Genomic DNA, 16971 nt, shown 5'->3' with positions numbered 1-16971 from the left:
TGTGAGTTCTTTGTGGAATCTTACTGGAACTCTTCACTGCATAGTTTCTGATGCCAGTGATCCAGTGTGTTGTGACCTCACCAGAACTTCTCCGCTCCAGGTCCCATAAGTCTGCCCAACAGCCACTTGCTGCTGGAGTCTCCTCTCCCATTAGCCAGCTCTTTTGGGTTGACTACTGGCAAGATGGCTCAAACATGACTACCTTTCATACTTCCTCTTCACCCAAGAGATACTCATATACTCATGCCAAGCCAAATAGCAGGACTGCAAGCCCTGCATTGAAGTCCCTTCTCTCCAGTCTGTCCTTTCCAATTTTCCCTGCATTAATAGTCACAGAAACCCAGCCCACACATATGTCCAACAAATTAAAAAGAAAGAGATACCTCTTCTTCCTGCTATGTCCTCCTCTCAGTGATTCCCTTTGAGCCCTTTAGCACCATACTTTCAGTGGGGTAGATGCATAGCCTTCCATTTTCCCTTGACTTAAGGTAGAGACAGAAGAATCCCTGCATTCTTTTTCTTACTTACATCCTAAATAAACCCCCTGACCTCTCTTTCTCTTTCTTATAGGCTGAGGGAGGAGAGTAGAGAAAATGTGATGGGAGAGTAGTTGACCCTGCTCTTCTGTTTCCGAATACGATCTGCAAGGGTTTCCCACCCCCTAATAGTTACATGATGACTCTTTTTCTGTCCTTTTGTGGCCACTTGCCAATTCTAGGACTATAGAAAAAGTCCTATTCAATATCTAGGTAATCACTAATTAAATAAGCAAACATAATAATTATGTGTACCAATAGACACACACATATAAATGTACTTATATCTATGCACATATACATACATATGTGTATATTTACTTTTTTACAGAGAAGAGCTCTCTGTTGAACATTATACTATTGAATTCACCTTATAACTTTCAAATGGGAAGCGCTAATGAAATCAAAGCCATAGGTTAGTATTTAGCATTTATATAACACTTGCATTTGCAGAGTACTTTAGAATAATTCAATCCTTAATCCCCATAACAGCCCTGGGAGGGAGGCCCAGTTATCATCTCCTTCATAAATGAGGAAAGGGAGACCTGGAAAGGTTGCATGACACGCTCTGTGGCTGATTGGTGGCAGCCACCAATTAAAGCACAAGGGTCTTGACTTAGAGGAATGCTGTTCATCCTCTGGGCCCTAAAGAATGAGATTTCTTAATCAACCCATGAGTCATGGAGAAGAGGCACAGGCTGACTATGATTTTACTAGGCTGTTTCCACTGCATCTCATTGATGGCTTAAATCATCTTAGTGCCGCTGAACTCTTTTCAGCAATAAAATAAAAAGTGTATTAAGTGCTAAATTCTGCCCATAACTGGTATTTCTCATTGACTGCAAGTTTATGGAAGTTGTCAGCTTCAGAGACCAGCTTATATGAAGGCACTCCAGCCTCTGTAGGTAGATGAATTGAACTAGTCAGACATGATGAGAATAAAATTAACAAATCTGCCAGGCTTTCGGACCTGAGACTACATTTGCCAGTTTTTATACTCCAAGACCATCACCCTACAAAACCCCACAGCAGAAGCATTCATCTTCTCACCTTCAGACACTGTTAACTAGATATCTCAGGTCTAGTTACAAACTTGAGATCACTATAGCAACCAATTAGTGTTTATGTTGCTAAGACAGCATGCAGAGAAAGGGGGAAGCAGGATGTGCTTACTCATTTTTATGTGATCTCAGTGGAGGGAGGATAAAATGCTGATTCCAGTTTCCAGATTCCCATTGACTTCTTCCATCCTAATTTATATTCACATTTGTCTTCTCCACAGGTAATCCACTTGATGGCAAGGCACTTATGGTATCTATAATAAGTTCTACAATTGTTAATAGTGCCAAAAATAAGTAAAAAAGAGGAAAAATAATTACATTTTCTGGCATGCTGGCTTATTGCAGGATTATTCCATTCTCAAATATCCCTGAGCTTCAAAATCTGAGCCTTCATCTAACATTTTCTAAAGCACCTCAGCCTCACAGGAAATACTCTCTTCCTCTTTAACAAAATATAAACAGTGCCATCAATTTTTTATTATTTATAGTTTGGTTGCCTTTTAATTTCCTTGTTTTAATTGTAAGTGACCCAATAAACAGAAAGAGATCTCATCATAAAGTATGGATCAGAGTTGGGACCAAATTCCAGCTGTAGTACTAACTAAAAAAGGAGCCTCCGCTAAGTTTCTACCTTCCTTGGCTTCTTTTCTTTAAGATAAGCACAGGAATCCATTCCTGGAGCCAGAATGAACATCTTGGGACCAGCATCGGGTAAGTACTCATTAAAATTTAGATCTTTTCAAATAAAGTATCTTTATATGTTTGTATGCATGTTTGTGTGTGTGTGTGTGTGTGTGTGTGTGTGTGTATGTGATCTACATTAAATATTTACCTCTTTTCAAAACCCTAATTCTTAGAAATCTTTCTATACTAAAAAGTGTGGGAAGTGATGTCCAAATCTTTTCTAGTATGACTGTGCAGCAAACACATCCAAACATATGACACAGAGGTTTCACAATTGCATGGCCACGTGGATATAGTGATATCAGCAGTCACTAGCAGGATTTAAGAAAATCTCCCTAAGCAGCAAAACTTCTCCTCAGGTTCATCCTTGAAACAATTTAGCATCCTTTGGAATTAATGAAATAGACTAAGAAACTATTACTCTGAAAAGCTAAGTGTCTATGTAGTTTGGATAAATTGAGTAAAGAATTAAAATTTTCCTTCCATTCAATTTGTTGTGGACTGTTTTAATGGCAACTAAATGGTAAAAGCTCTGTTTGTAGACTGTATAGGAAATGGAGCAATCTTCTTGGTCTGGTCTATTTGACTTCCCTTACTTCGTTTGTTAAATCAAGTAAGGGAATTAGTCAAATGAATTGACAAATTACTTAAATGAAGTTCAGTTCATATCTTAGCTGCTTCCAGTAGATATTCCCAGTGAACCACTGCCTGTATAATTCACATCAGAACACTGTTTCTTCATGAGTCATAAGAATACATGGTTCTATCCTACATGTCACCTCCCCAATCTGACTGTAAACTCTGAAGTCAGCTCCGAGTTCCACATCTCCTGCATTCACTCTCTGCTCCCTTTCACCCTACTGTCTGTAATAGCTTTGTTATAGATACTGATAAAGTGGAATATTTATTAAATAATTGGTAATGCCAAAACAATGCAATAACAAAAAAAGTAAGCTTACTTGAGCTAAATTGATGGCAATACACAACCTGTATATTATTTTGCTAGGTAATTTCTTTGCCCATTTTTCTTCCTTATGTAGAAATATGGCCGGCATGTTGGCTCACGCCTGTAATCCCAGCACTTTGGGAGGCTGAGGCGGGTGGATCATTAGGTCAGGAGATTGAGACCATCCCTGGCCAACATGTTGAAACCCCATCTCTACTAAAATACAAAAAATTTGCCAGGTGTGGTGGCACACACCTGTAGTCCCAGCTACTCTGGAGGCTGAGGCAGATGAATCGCCTGAACCCAGGAGGCAGAGGTTGCAGCGAGGCAAGATCACACCACTGCATTCCAACCTGGCGACAGAGCAAGACTCTGTCTCAAAAATATAAAATAAAATAAAATAAAATAAAATAAAATAAAATAAAATAAAAAAGAAATATATTCTCAATATTTTTCCATGCAATATATAAACATGGTGATGTGATATTTTTTTCCCCCTGGACAGGCAATTTCAAAGGCGGAATGATGGACAAAGCATTAAATATTTATTTCTGCCAACTACTTTATATAAGAAGTTGTTAAAAGGCTTTACAATTATTATTCTTAACAACATCTTGACTGCTGTAGACAAAAAGTAAAGATTTTTAAATGTGAGATTTTTCTTAGTTTTTATTTTAATAGTAAGTAATCATCTATTTTAAATTGTGCCTTTCTCTTCTAAAGACCAACTATTTTGATTCTAGAACAATTTGCTCCCTCCAAATCTCCAGTGAGGAAAAATATGACGGAATTATGCAATTATACTCATAGAAGAATGAAAGGCATTATCTGCATATGAAAATCCTCCTAGACCTATTATAAAATCAAATCCAGGCAAATTAATTCAATACAATCAAAAGTAACAAATTTATTTTAACACCTACAGTGCACAATGCCATGTGTGAGACTTGGTGAAATACACAAATGTGAAAAGTACACAGCCCCTTCCCTTAAGAACTAATAAATCCTTTGGGAGGCAGCATCTAAATAGGTGAACAATTCAAATAGCTTTAAGAGATGAAAGTACCTATAGAAAATATATTGAAAGATGGCTGAATAGGAGCAGCTCCAGTCTGTAGCTCCCAGCAAGACCAATGCAGAAGGTGGGTGATTTCTGCATTTCCAAATGAGATACCTGGCTCATCTCACTGGGACTGGTTAGACAGTAGGTGCAGCCCATGGAGGGTGGGCCAAAGCAGGGTGGGGCGTTGCCTCGCCCAGGAAGCACAAGGAGTCAGGGAACTCCCTCACCTAGCCAAGGGAAGCCATGAGGGACCATGCTATGAGGGAAGGTGCTATCCGGCCCAGATACTACACTTTTCCCACGGTCTTCGCAACCGAAAGACCAGAAGATTCCCTCCGGTGCCTACACCACACGGGCCCTGGATTTCAAGCACAAAACTGGGCAACCGTTTGGGCAGACACCAAACGAGCTGCAGGAGTTTTTTTTAATACCCCAGTGGCACCTGGAATGCCAGCAAGACAGAACCATTCACTCCCCTGGAAAGGGGACTGAAGCCAGGGAGCCAAGTGGTCTTGCTCAGCTGATCCCACCCCTACAGAGCCCAGCAAGCTAAGATCCACTGGCTTGAAATTCTCACTGTGAGCACAGTAGTCTGAAGTCAACCTGGGATACTAGAGCTCAGTGCAGGGAGGGGCATCTGCCATCACTGAAGCTTGAGTATGCAGTTTTCCCCTCACAGTGTAAACAAAGCCGGGGAGTTCGAACTAGGCAGAGCCCACCTGAGCACCACAAAGCTGCTGCAGCCAGATTGCCTCTCTAGATTCCTCCTCTCTGGGCAGGACATCTCTGAAAGAAAGGCAGCAGCCCCAGTCAGGGGCTTATAGATAAAACTCTCATGTCCCTGGGACAGAGCACCTGGGGGAAGGGGCAGCTGTGGGCACAGCTTCAGCAGACTTAAAAGTTCCTGCCTGCCAGCTCTGAAAAGAGCAGCGGATCTCCCAGCACAGTGCTTGAGCTCTGCTAAGGGAAAGACTGCCTCAAGTGGGTCCCTGACCTCCATGCCTCCTGATGGGGAGATGCCTCCCAGCAGGGGTCGACAGACACCTCATACAGGAGAACTCTGGCTGGCATCTGGCAGGTGCCCCTCTGGGATAAAGCTTCCAGAGGAAGGAGCAGGCAGCAATCTCTGCTGTTCTGCAGCCTCTGCTGGTGATACCCAGGGAAACAGGGTCTGGAGTGGATCCCTAGCAAACTCCAGCAGATTTGCAGAAGAGGGGCCTGACTGTTAGAAGGAAAACTAACAAACAGAAAGCAATAGCATCAACATCAACAAAAAGGATGACCATGCAAAAACTTCATCCGAAGGTCACCAACAGCAAAGATCAAAGATAGATAAATCCACAAAGATGAGGATAAACCAGCACAAAAAGGCTGAAAATTCCAAAAACCAGAATGCCTATTCTCCTCCAAAGGATTACAACTCCTTGCCAGCAAGGGAACAAAACTTGACAGAGAATGAGTTTGACGAATTGACAGAAATAAGCTTCAGAAGGTGGGTAATAACAAATCCTCTGAGCTAAAGAAGCATGTTCTAATCCAATGCAAGGAAGCTAAGAACCTTGATAAAAGGTTAGAGGAATTGCCAACTAGAATAATCAGTTTTTAGAAGAACATAAATGGCCTGATGGAGCTGAAAAACACAGCATGAGAACTTTGTGAAGCATACACAAGTATCAATAGCCGAATCAATCAAGCAGAAGAAAGGATATCAGAGATTAAAGATCAACTTAATGAAATAAAGTGTGAAGACAAGATTAGAAAAAAATGAAAAGGAAAAAACAGAGCCTCCAAGAAATACGAGCCTATGTAAAAACAGCAAACCTACATTTGATTAGTGTACCTGAAAGTGACAGGGAGAATGGAACCAAGTTGGAAAACACTCTTCAGAATATGATCCAGGAGAACTTCCCCAACCTAGCAAGACAAGCCAACATTCAAATTCAGGAAATACAGAGAACACCACAAAGATACTCCTCGAGAAGAGCAACCCCAAGACACATAATTGTCAGATTCACCAAGGTTGAAATGAAGGAAAAAATGTTAAGGGCAGCCAGAGAGAAAGGTCGAGTTACCCACAAAGGGAACTCCTTCAGACTAATAGCAGATCTCTCTGCGGAAACCCTACAAGCCAGAAGAGAGTGAGGCTTAAAGAAAAGAATTTTCAACCAAGAATTTCATATCTAGCCAAACTAAGCTTCATAAGTGAAGGAGAAATAAAATCCTTTATAGACAAGCAAATGCTGAGAGACTTTGTCATGACGAGACCTTCCTTACAAGAGCTCCTGAAGGAAGCACTAAATATGGAAAGGGAAAACCAGTACCAGCCACTGCAAAACAAACCAAGTTGTAAAGACCATCGACACTATGAAGAAACTGCATCAACTAACAGGCAAAATTACCAGCTAGCATCATAATGACAGGATCAAATTCACACATAACATTATTAACCTTAAAGGTAAACTGGCTAAATGCCCCAATTAAAAGGCACAGGCTGGCAAATTGGATAAAGAGTCAACACCCGTTGGTGTGCTGTATTCAGGAGACCCATCTCACGTGCAAAGACACACACACAGGCTCAAAATAAAGAGATGGAGGAATATTTACCATGGAAAGAAAAAAAAGCAGGGGTTGCAATCCTAGTCTCTGATAAAACAGACTTTAAACCAACAAAAATAAAAAAAGACAAAGAAGAGTATTACATAATGTAAAGGGATCAATGCAACAAGAAGAGCTATCTTAAATATATATGCACCCCATATAGGAGCACCCAAATTCATAAAGCAAGTTCTTAGACACATACAAAGAGACTTAGACTCCCATACAATAATAGTGGGAGATTTTAACACCCCACTATCAATATTAGACAAATCAATGAGAGAGAAAATAAAGAAGGATATTCAGGACTTGAACTCAGCTCTGGACCAAGTGGCACTAATAGACATCTACAGAACTCTCCACCCCAAATCAAGAGAGTATACATTCTTCTCAGCACCACATAGCACTTATTCTAAAATCAACCATATAATTGGAAGTAAAACACTCCTCAGCAAATGCAAGAGAACAGAAATCATAACAGTGTCTCAGACCACAGTGCAATCAAATTAGAACTCAGGATTAAGAAGCTCACTCAAAACTGCACAACTACATGGAAACTGAACAACCTGCTCCTGAACGACTAATGGGTAAACAATGAAATTAAAGCAGAAATAAATAAGTTATTTGAAACCAATGAGGAAAAAGACACAATGTATGAGAATCTCTGGGACACAGTTAAAGCAGTGTTTAGAGGGAAATTTATAGCACTAAACCCTCACAGAAGAAAGTGGGAAAGATCTAAAATCGACACTCTAACATCACAATTAAAAGAACTAGAGAAGAAAGAGCAAACAAATTCAAAAGATAGCAGAAGACAAGAAATAACTAAGATCAGAGCAGAACTGAAGGAGATAGAGACACAAAAAAATCCTTCAAAAAATCAATGAATCCAGGAGCTGGTTTTTTGAAAAAATTAACAAAATAGATAGACTGCCAGCCAGATTAATAAAGAAGAAAAGAGAGAAGAATCAAATAGACACAATAAAAAATGATAAAGAGGAGATCACCACTGATCCCACAGAAATACAAACTACCATCAGGAAATACTATAAACACGTTTATGCAAATAAACTAGAAAGTCTAGATGAAATGGATAAATTCCTGGACACATACACCCACCCAAGACTAAACCAGGAAGAAGTCAAATCCCTGAATAGACCAATAACAAGTTCTGAATTTGTGGCAGTAATTAATAACCTATCAACCAAAAATTACAGCCCAGGATGAAATGGATTCACAGCTGAATTTTACCAGAGGTAAAAATAGGAGCTGGTATCATTCCTTCTGAAACTATTCCAAACAATAGAAAAAGAGGGAATCATCCCTAACTCATTTTATGAGGCTAGCTAGCACCATCCCGATACCAGAACCTGGCAGAGACACAACAAAAAAATGAAATTTTAGGCCAATATCCTTGATGAACATCAGTGGGAAAATCTTCAATAAAATACTGGCAAACTGAATCCAGCAGCACATCAAAAAGCTTATCCACCACGATCAAGTCAGCTTCATCCCTGGGATGCAAGGATGGTTCAACATACAGAAATCAATAAACATAATCCATCACATAAACAGAACCAATGATGAAAACCACATGATTATCTCAATAGATGCAGAAAAGCCCTTTGATAAAATTCAACACCCCTTCATGCTAAAACACTAAATCAACTAGATATTGATGGAACATACCTTAAAATAATAACAGCTGTTTATGACAAACCCACAGCCAATATCATACTGAATGGGCAAAAGCTGGAAGCATTCCCTTTGAAAACCGGCACAAGACAAAGATGCCCTCTCTCACCACTTCTATTCAACATAGTATTGGAAGTTCTGGCCAGGGCAATCAGGTAAGAGAAGGAAATAAAGGACATTCAAATAGGAATAGAGGAAATCAGATTAACTCTGTTTGCAGATGACATGATTGTGTATTTAGAAAACCCCATTGTCTCAGCCCCAAAACTCCTTAAGCTGATAAGCAACTTCAGCAAAGTCTCAGCATACAAAATCAGTGTGCAAAAATCACAAGTCTACAGTAACCAAAACAGCATGGTACTGGTACAAAAATAGATATATAAACCAAAGGAACCTCAGAAATACCACCACACATATGCAACCATCTGATCTTTGAAAAACCTGACAAAAATCAAGCAATGAGGAAAGGATTCCCTTTTTAATAAATGGTGTGAAAACTCTCTAGCCATATGCAGAAAACTGAAACTGGACCCCTTCCTTACACCTTATACAAAAATTAACTCAAGATGGATTAAAGACTTAAACATAAGACCTAAAACCATAAAAACCCTAGAAAAAAACCTAGGCAATGCCATTCAGGATATAGGCATAGGCAAAGACTTCATGACTGAAACACCAAAAACAACGGCAGCAAAAGCCAAAATTGACAAATGGGATCTAATTAAGCTAAAGAACTTCTGCACAGCAAAAGAAACTAGCATCAGAGTGAACAGGCAGCCTACAGAATGGGAGAAAATTTTTGCAATCTATCCATCTGACAAAGGGCTAATATCCAGAATCTACAAGGAACTTAAACAAATTTACAAGAAAAACAAACAAACAACCCCATCAAAAGGTGGGCGAAGGATATGAACAGACACTTCTCAAAAGAAGACATTTATGCAGCCAACAAATAGATGAACAAAAACTCATCATCACTGGTCATTAGAGAAATGCAAATCAAATCCACAATGAGATACCATCTCACGCCAGTTAGAATGGCAATCATTAAAAAGTGAGGAAACAATAGATGCTGGAGAGGATGTAGAAAATTAGGAACACTTTTACACTGTGGGTGGGAGTGTAAATTAGTTCAACCATTGTGAAAGACAGTGTGGGGATTCCTCAAGGATCTAGCACTAGAAATACCATTTGACCCAGAAATCCCATTACTGGTTATATACCCAAAGGATTATAAATCATTCTACTATAAAGACACATGGAAACATGTTTATTGCAGCACTATTCACAATAGCAAAGACTTGGGACCAACCCAAATGCCCATCAATGTTAGACTCGATAAAGAAAATGTGGCACATATACACCATGGAATACTATGCAGCCATAAAAAAGAATGAGTTCATGTCCTTTGCAGGGTCATGGGTGAAGCTGGAAACTATCATTCTCAGCAAACTAACACAGGAACAGAAAACCAAACACTGCATGTTCTCACTGGTAACTGGGAATTGAACAATGAGAACACATGGGCACAGGGAGGGGAACATTACACATTGGGGCCTGTTGGGGGGTGGGGGGCAAGGGGAGGGATAGTATTTGGAGAAATACCTAATGTAGATTATGGGTTGATGGGTGCAGCAAACAACCATGGCACATGTATACCTATGTAACAAACCTGCATGTTCTGCACATGTATCCAAGTATAATAAAAAAAATAAAAAAAAATTATATTGAAAAGCACAATGTGACTCTAAGACCTAAAACAAGACAGTATGGACATTAAACAGATACAAGCTCAGACACGGGAAAAATCGTTTCAGATGGGGAGCGCTCAATTCATTCATCCTTTACAAGCATTTCTTAAAATTGTACCATGTACTCCCTCAGGGAGAACTCTGTGGAAGACAGAGGATTAGAGCCTGGCTTTGTGGAACATGTACTGTACATACCAGTAGCTTGGAATTTATCACAGAATGTTGTGTACTATTGCTTATGTTCTTAGAAGTGTATCTAATACAACAGTGTCAATAACAATAGCTGCAGTTTACAAAAGCCAGACATTATGCAAAAGGTTCTATGTACATCATCTCATTTCATTCTTACAATGGCAGCTTGTGGTTAAAATTTATAAATCCTGTTTAAGAAGATAATTTTTGGCTTACTAAGAAAATGCAGTGGCCTCAACATAGCCTGATGATAGTAGTTCCATCAGAAGCACATGTGTATTGCCTCAAAGCCTGTACTCTTAATCACTTAGCTCTGGAGCTTCCAGAACTAGATTATGCATTGTGTGATGGCAGAGTCAATGAATCTGGTATCTCAATAATCTTCATAGTGATTGAGTTTGAATCTGACAATTGACACTTATACTGAGTAGCACTTTATTAGTTTATGCAGAAATAACTGAGACTTTGGGAGCTTTAAGAAACTATAATTCAAACATGTCTAAATTAGATGAGTGGCTTCTTAATGTAAAGACGCCCTTTTACAAGAGTGACATATGGAGAACTTTGGCTCTATCAGCCCTTGGAAAAATATTTTACATATTTCATCCTGCCAGCTTTCATCTACAAAATGAAGATAATAATAATACCTACCTAATGATGTTGTTGTGAGGATTAAAAGAGAAAATTTATGTCAAGTCCTTGGAACTCTGCCTAATGGGTAATAAGTGATCAAAAATATTAACTATTATGACTATTCTCTGGCCTTTGGAGACATTTAGATACTTTCTGTAATGGAGAAATTTAAAGGTTGATCATTAGCTATTCCTCAATAAGTTTTCCATGCAGAAGAAATGATCTGAAATGGCAAGTCAGGGTTTGCAGAAAAATCTAGAGGTGAAAAAGCCAGACACAGAAAACAAAACAAAATTTTAAAAACAGTGCTGAACAGCATCTCAGAGTCCATGCCTGGGGTCAACTACCACCTTTGATGAATCTGATATAAAGTTGGGAGACGAAAATGAATCCTTTCATTGCTGAACTTCCCAAAGGGCATTTGAGAATGGAGTTCTTTTTAAAGTTTTTTTTTTTTTGTATGTGTTTTAGAAAGACTGTGCGTGTGTGCATACCTATGTATTTTTGTGTGTGCATACATGTGTGTTTAGCACTTGTTTTTGCCCTAGAATCTTAAAACATGGCTTAGTATCTTTTCTTTAAAATTTGTTTTAAATTGTTTTCGAATCATTCTGTGTTACTTAAGATGCAGAGGGAGGAAGTTGAAGTTGGCTTTTGTTTCAGTGGCCTTGTCATTCAGTCTCAAGACAGACATTTTTGACATGGAAATTCTCAAATGAAAAATCAAGACGTATTCAACATTCCATATCTTATCAAGCCTATTTTTAACCCATCCCAAAAGTGCATTTCACTATAAAGACTACAAAAATTCCTCCAATGAGTTTTTGACACTCAATAATGAACCAAAATGACAGACTGAGAAAATGTACTGCTTTTTCAAGCCATAGAAATGCACATTCATTCATCTCTCAGTATTAATCAATTAATCAATCAATCCTGTATCAAAATGCTATATTGATGGCTTATTGAATTCATAACCTTGAACTTTGTTTTGTGAAAAAGGGCAGAGAGAAAAGAGGCTAACAGTTGTTGATCACTTGTAACAGAAAACTTGCTTATGAATAACTGTGCTCTATGGGCTGACTATACTAGAAAAGGGTTAAGATAAGACCATTATTACATAAATCAGTTTTCTCTGGCTCTACCTCAATGCACAATCAGAAGAACTTCAAATCTCCTCTCTTAAACTGCACTCTCAGTTATGTTTGAGAATCCCCAACAAGCAACCAATGTGTTCTGAGGTGTCCAGTCTTCTGGGTTAGTACCTTGCTGTGATTCATCCCACTGTGTCCCCTTCAAGCTCTGGCTATGACCCTCTGGCCATAGCCTTCTACCTTCTCAGTTTCCTCCTTTAATTACTTCTGCAAACATCTTCACAATACTTCTGACCCTTTTAAGGCTTTTATCTCTACCCACACTAACAATCTCCTTCTTGTCATTACTTTTCTCTTGATCTGGATAATACTCCTTGGTCTATCATTCCACCTCTTATCTGCCCAAAAAATCATATCAAAGACATTGATTCCTATTTTCAACATCTTCCTTGACTCCTACCTTTCCCTCATACCTGACATCCAACAGATCAGCTAGTCTTATCAGCTGTAACTTTAAAATATATCCAAATTATAATTATTTCCCCAAACTATCATTGTAGCATTTATATGCCATCACCATTTTTCTGTTTTGAACCACAGTAAAAGCCTCCTATATGAGCATCTCTCAATCTGATGACTGCAATAATTTTAATAGAGTTATCCAATCTATTTTATCCACATGAAATTTATACTACTTTTAAACGACATAAATCTTATTATGCCATGCTTGTTTTTAAAGCCTTTTAGTAATGGCCTGATTTTCTGAGGATACAGTTCATTGTTTTTCCCCGCCTGCTCTTCCACCCTTATTTTTGTCATGTTAATACCACCCAGTTTGGCCATGCTTAACTTCTTTAAGTTGCCTAGAGATGTTATATTCTCTCTTCATCTTGTACCAGCGCACGTTCTCTCGTCTACCTAGAGTAGACTCCTTGTAATCTGTCTCCTACCATCCTTAGGTTGCAACTTAAACTACGTTATTCTAGAAAGGTGCCCCTGTGCCCACTGCCCACAACCAAGCCTGCATATGGTGTACCTCCCATGTGCTCACACAGTGCCCTGTACATTCCTTATCATTATACTCTACTATTATCAAATATTTGCTTGGTCTATTTTCCTCAACACTGTAAAATAATAAGGCAAGTGTCACTAACAACATCTTGCAAGTGACTGGCCTATGGAGGATGCCCAATTAATATCAGAAGAATGAATGAACAATAAAAAGTGATGGCATGTGCTGCTAAGGCTTCCAATGCCCTATCAGTGAAAATGATGCTCCTGTTGAGGACAATAATGCCACTAATGTCACCTGAGAACACTAATGCCCAGGGCCGAATGTGCAGCACCTGCTGAGCACGTGACACCCCTGCTACCATGGTGGAGTCTGTGGACACAGAGCTGAGAATCTGCTTAGGTTGTCTGGCACATGCAAAACCCTTCTCAAAATAAATAAATAAATAAATAAATTAGTTAAACAGATCTCTTTAGTTGTATCCCCCTGTTAGCTCATCCTTTATAATTCAGACATAATTCAATGAGACCTGGAGCAGAGAATAGCTGAGTGGCAGGTGTTAAATAATTAATTGAAGATTATTTCCTATCTTGCTATCCTTGAACCTTTCTTGAATGCCCCATCTTTGTCTTCCTAAAATTAGTCTTTATGAGAATGATACCAAGTGTCACATGGAAATAAATTCCCACCTTTTTAAGCCAGCCATGCCCCTCTCCGATCCAATAAGAAGTCTAAGGTTGAACACAGATCAAACTTAAGTTTCCTAGTACATATATTACAAATCTTGTGAGTCATTTGCTATAGTCTCCATCTTACTGATAGGGATAATAAAAGCTCTGAACATATTTCCACACCTTAGGATCATTCCTGCATTTTATACTACCTTCCTTCTGAGGCAAAACGAGGAGTTTTAAGATATGAACTAATAGTTTATAGTAGTAGGTACCCATTAAGAAAGGTTCAAGGATACCTGGATACTAGTTTTAGATCTGTCCCTAATTAGCCATATGGCATTCAGCAAATCAAAGGTCTCAGGGAGCCTTTTCCCTCATTTGTAAAGCAATCTGGTTCTATTAGACAATTATTAAATTCTTTTTATATAAAATTTGATGAAATAGTGATCTCTTTCCTCTAAGATACAAAAATCTAGAGTGGTAAGACTTAACAAAGAAACAACAACAATACATGATATAATTAAGAGTTATTAAAGTTAAAACTACAAAGAGACCTGGGATAAGGCAAGTGATTAGAAAAGTAAATATTAGAGTTAGAGCACATGAGTCTTGAGTCTGCCTTGAATGAAAGATAAATATAAAGTCACAGCACTTATAATGATTTAGTAAGCATCTAAAACACACCTACATATTAACTTTTGGAGTCTAATTTGGCCAGGGCCAAAAAAATAAAAAAAGAGAGAGAGAGATTAACATAGATAACATTGATGTAGATTGCAATCTATTAAAATAAAGGATTTAGCTTAAAGATTTAACATAAAGACTTAGTCCTCAAATTGGCAGACCTTCACCTATCAGGAAACTCAGCTATACAGAATGACTCATGTCTGTGTACTCTGAATAGTTATGGCTTTACTGTAATAATGATAACCACAGTGCTGGCAAAGAAAAAGACAGATGCACACAACTTCTAGGCCTTCCCATCACTCCTCCTGATTACTCTTGCTTATTTCGAGTATCGACAAAATGGGGTGGCTGTTATCATAGATCTTTGCATAGCATTGATTCAAGTGTGTGTTGAAACAAGCCTGCTTCTTTGTAATTCATTTATATCACTAGCTCATACCTGCCTCTTTCCCCTTCCTTCGATCTTACATATCTCCAAGATGAACATTTATCTTACTTTGCTCTCCTGTTCCTCTTCTGTTGTCAGTCTAGCAGGTGTTCTTTTCAGATTGCTTTCATTCTTCATTACTCATTTTGGGTCCCTTTCTACTTTTGTGGCCATTTTTATCCTTCTCTTCGTATGTACCTCAGGCGTCAAAGCCATCCATTTGTCAAAACGTTTGGTACTATTTGTTTGTGGTTATTTCCCCCTCATACTAGGGCTTAGAAAATCCACCTGGTGAGCTCTTTCTTGTTTTCATGGGAAGAAAGACTCTCTATGCCTAGGAGAAGTTAGAAATCAGGACTGTCATTTGTGTTCACACCTGCTCCAGGCTTGATCCGACCATTCTTCTTAGGTGGCCCATTTGGTTCCAAACGACATCGCCCAATTTTTTCAACTTCAAGTCTACATGAATGCATTTCTATATACTGAAAATTGAAAATAATGTGTAAGTGAAACCTCATTTGATCCAGCAATGACTCCTTCATTTTGCTGGTGGGAGGTGGCAAGGGAGGGGGGGAAGGAGAAAACATAGTTTAGCAATAAATTCAATTGAAGTGTTTTTAAAACTGCATGGTCCCCAATTTTTCTGTTCCCCAAATTCAGAAGTTTCACTCACTTTAGGCTTACATCTGGCAAGTTGTTAGTGTTGAGAATCACAGAAAAGTATTTAAGTGTGCAAATACACTTCTTTATGCATTTTAAATTGCTGCTCTTGGATGCAGTCATGAGAGAGTCGCCCTTATCCTTTCAAAGTGATTTAAAGCCCAGCAGCTGGCTCTGGCTTGGAGACAATCTAGTACAATGTGCTGTTGTAGCATCTTCAGGGCAGGAAGACATGCCCCATCAGCATCAGAGGGTGGCCAGTGACACTACCCAGGCACAAGCGACACAAAAGCTTCAGAATAAATAAGGGCTCTTGATTAAACTTCAGTTCAAAAAGTGCCTTCCACATTTTAGGGACTTGTTATATACCACACTGCCAACAAGATGCAGAAAGCCCTATTTGTTTTTTTTAAAGGAAAACTGAAAGAGATCTTAGAGAAAATAATTCAACTTTTCGTGTCTTTCTATCCTTTGCACCTTACCTGTATTTGTATTTACATTGTATCTTTTTCTGAGCTATGAATATCAGAAGTGTGTGTTTCTTTGGCTCATTTGGCTTCACTTTATCATTATGAAATTGTGAAAATTTAAAGGGTTAATCTTGTTAGAATCGAGAATAATTTCTGTGACTTTCCTTTATATGTGCATATACATACATACATATGTGTGTGTATTTGTATATATTTCTAAATAGATAACAATTTCTTTTTACATGCTGTGGAATTTAGAGGAACCAAAACCTTATAATATGAAATGTAGAGTTACGAAAGGAAGGCTTAAAAGAGTGGCAGTGTAGACCCAGCACAAATAGTGTGTATGCCACAGCATTTCCAAAGCCTGTCTATCCTTAACATCATTTTCTAATTGAGCAGTTTATTTTTCATTTTAGTGAAATACTGTTGTGGTGTCCCCAGCTTGTAGACTTTTTTACTTTCAGATCTGAATATATGCAGCAGCATGAACTGACAACAAAATTCTTTCCATTTTAAGGTAAATATTTCCAATTTATTTTATTCTGTAGTTGTAAGTAAACATTCTGAGGAGGAAAAAATAGCATACATTGTCTGATTCAGAAATCAACTTTTCATCATTCAGGGATTTCTGCTGGGCATGTGTTATGTTATCTACACCTATGAACACATTTCACCTCTTCATGCGTCTATTAGCAATTGGTTCTGTTGATCTTGTAAAATAAATTTTCAAAAGGCATTACTCCATTTTATCCAATATTTCTATAGTTTCAACGTTACTATTCTGTACT

General features: G+C 38.4%; 1 long non-coding RNA gene across 1 annotated transcript; it reads left to right on the top strand.

Annotated features, from left to right (window-relative positions):
- The first annotated feature begins 1685 nt into the window (after positions 1 to 1685).
- LOC109023984 (uncharacterized) lies at positions 1686 to 16687 on the top strand. The gene is made up of 3 exons (XR_002003458.2): positions 1686 to 1818; positions 2253 to 2308; positions 16648 to 16687. It is a non-coding gene; the product is annotated as an uncharacterized lncRNA (long non-coding RNA).
- The last annotated feature ends 284 nt before the right edge of the window (positions 16688 to 16971 follow it).

This window comes from Gorilla gorilla, chromosome 17 (genome assembly GCF_029281585.2).
Source record: "Gorilla gorilla gorilla isolate KB3781 chromosome 17, NHGRI_mGorGor1-v2.1_pri, whole genome shotgun sequence".
NCBI classification, from domain to species: domain Eukaryota; kingdom Metazoa; phylum Chordata; class Mammalia; order Primates; family Hominidae; genus Gorilla; species Gorilla gorilla.
Note: the sequence above shows the minus strand (reverse complement) of the source record. Positions and strands in the feature narration are given on the sequence as shown.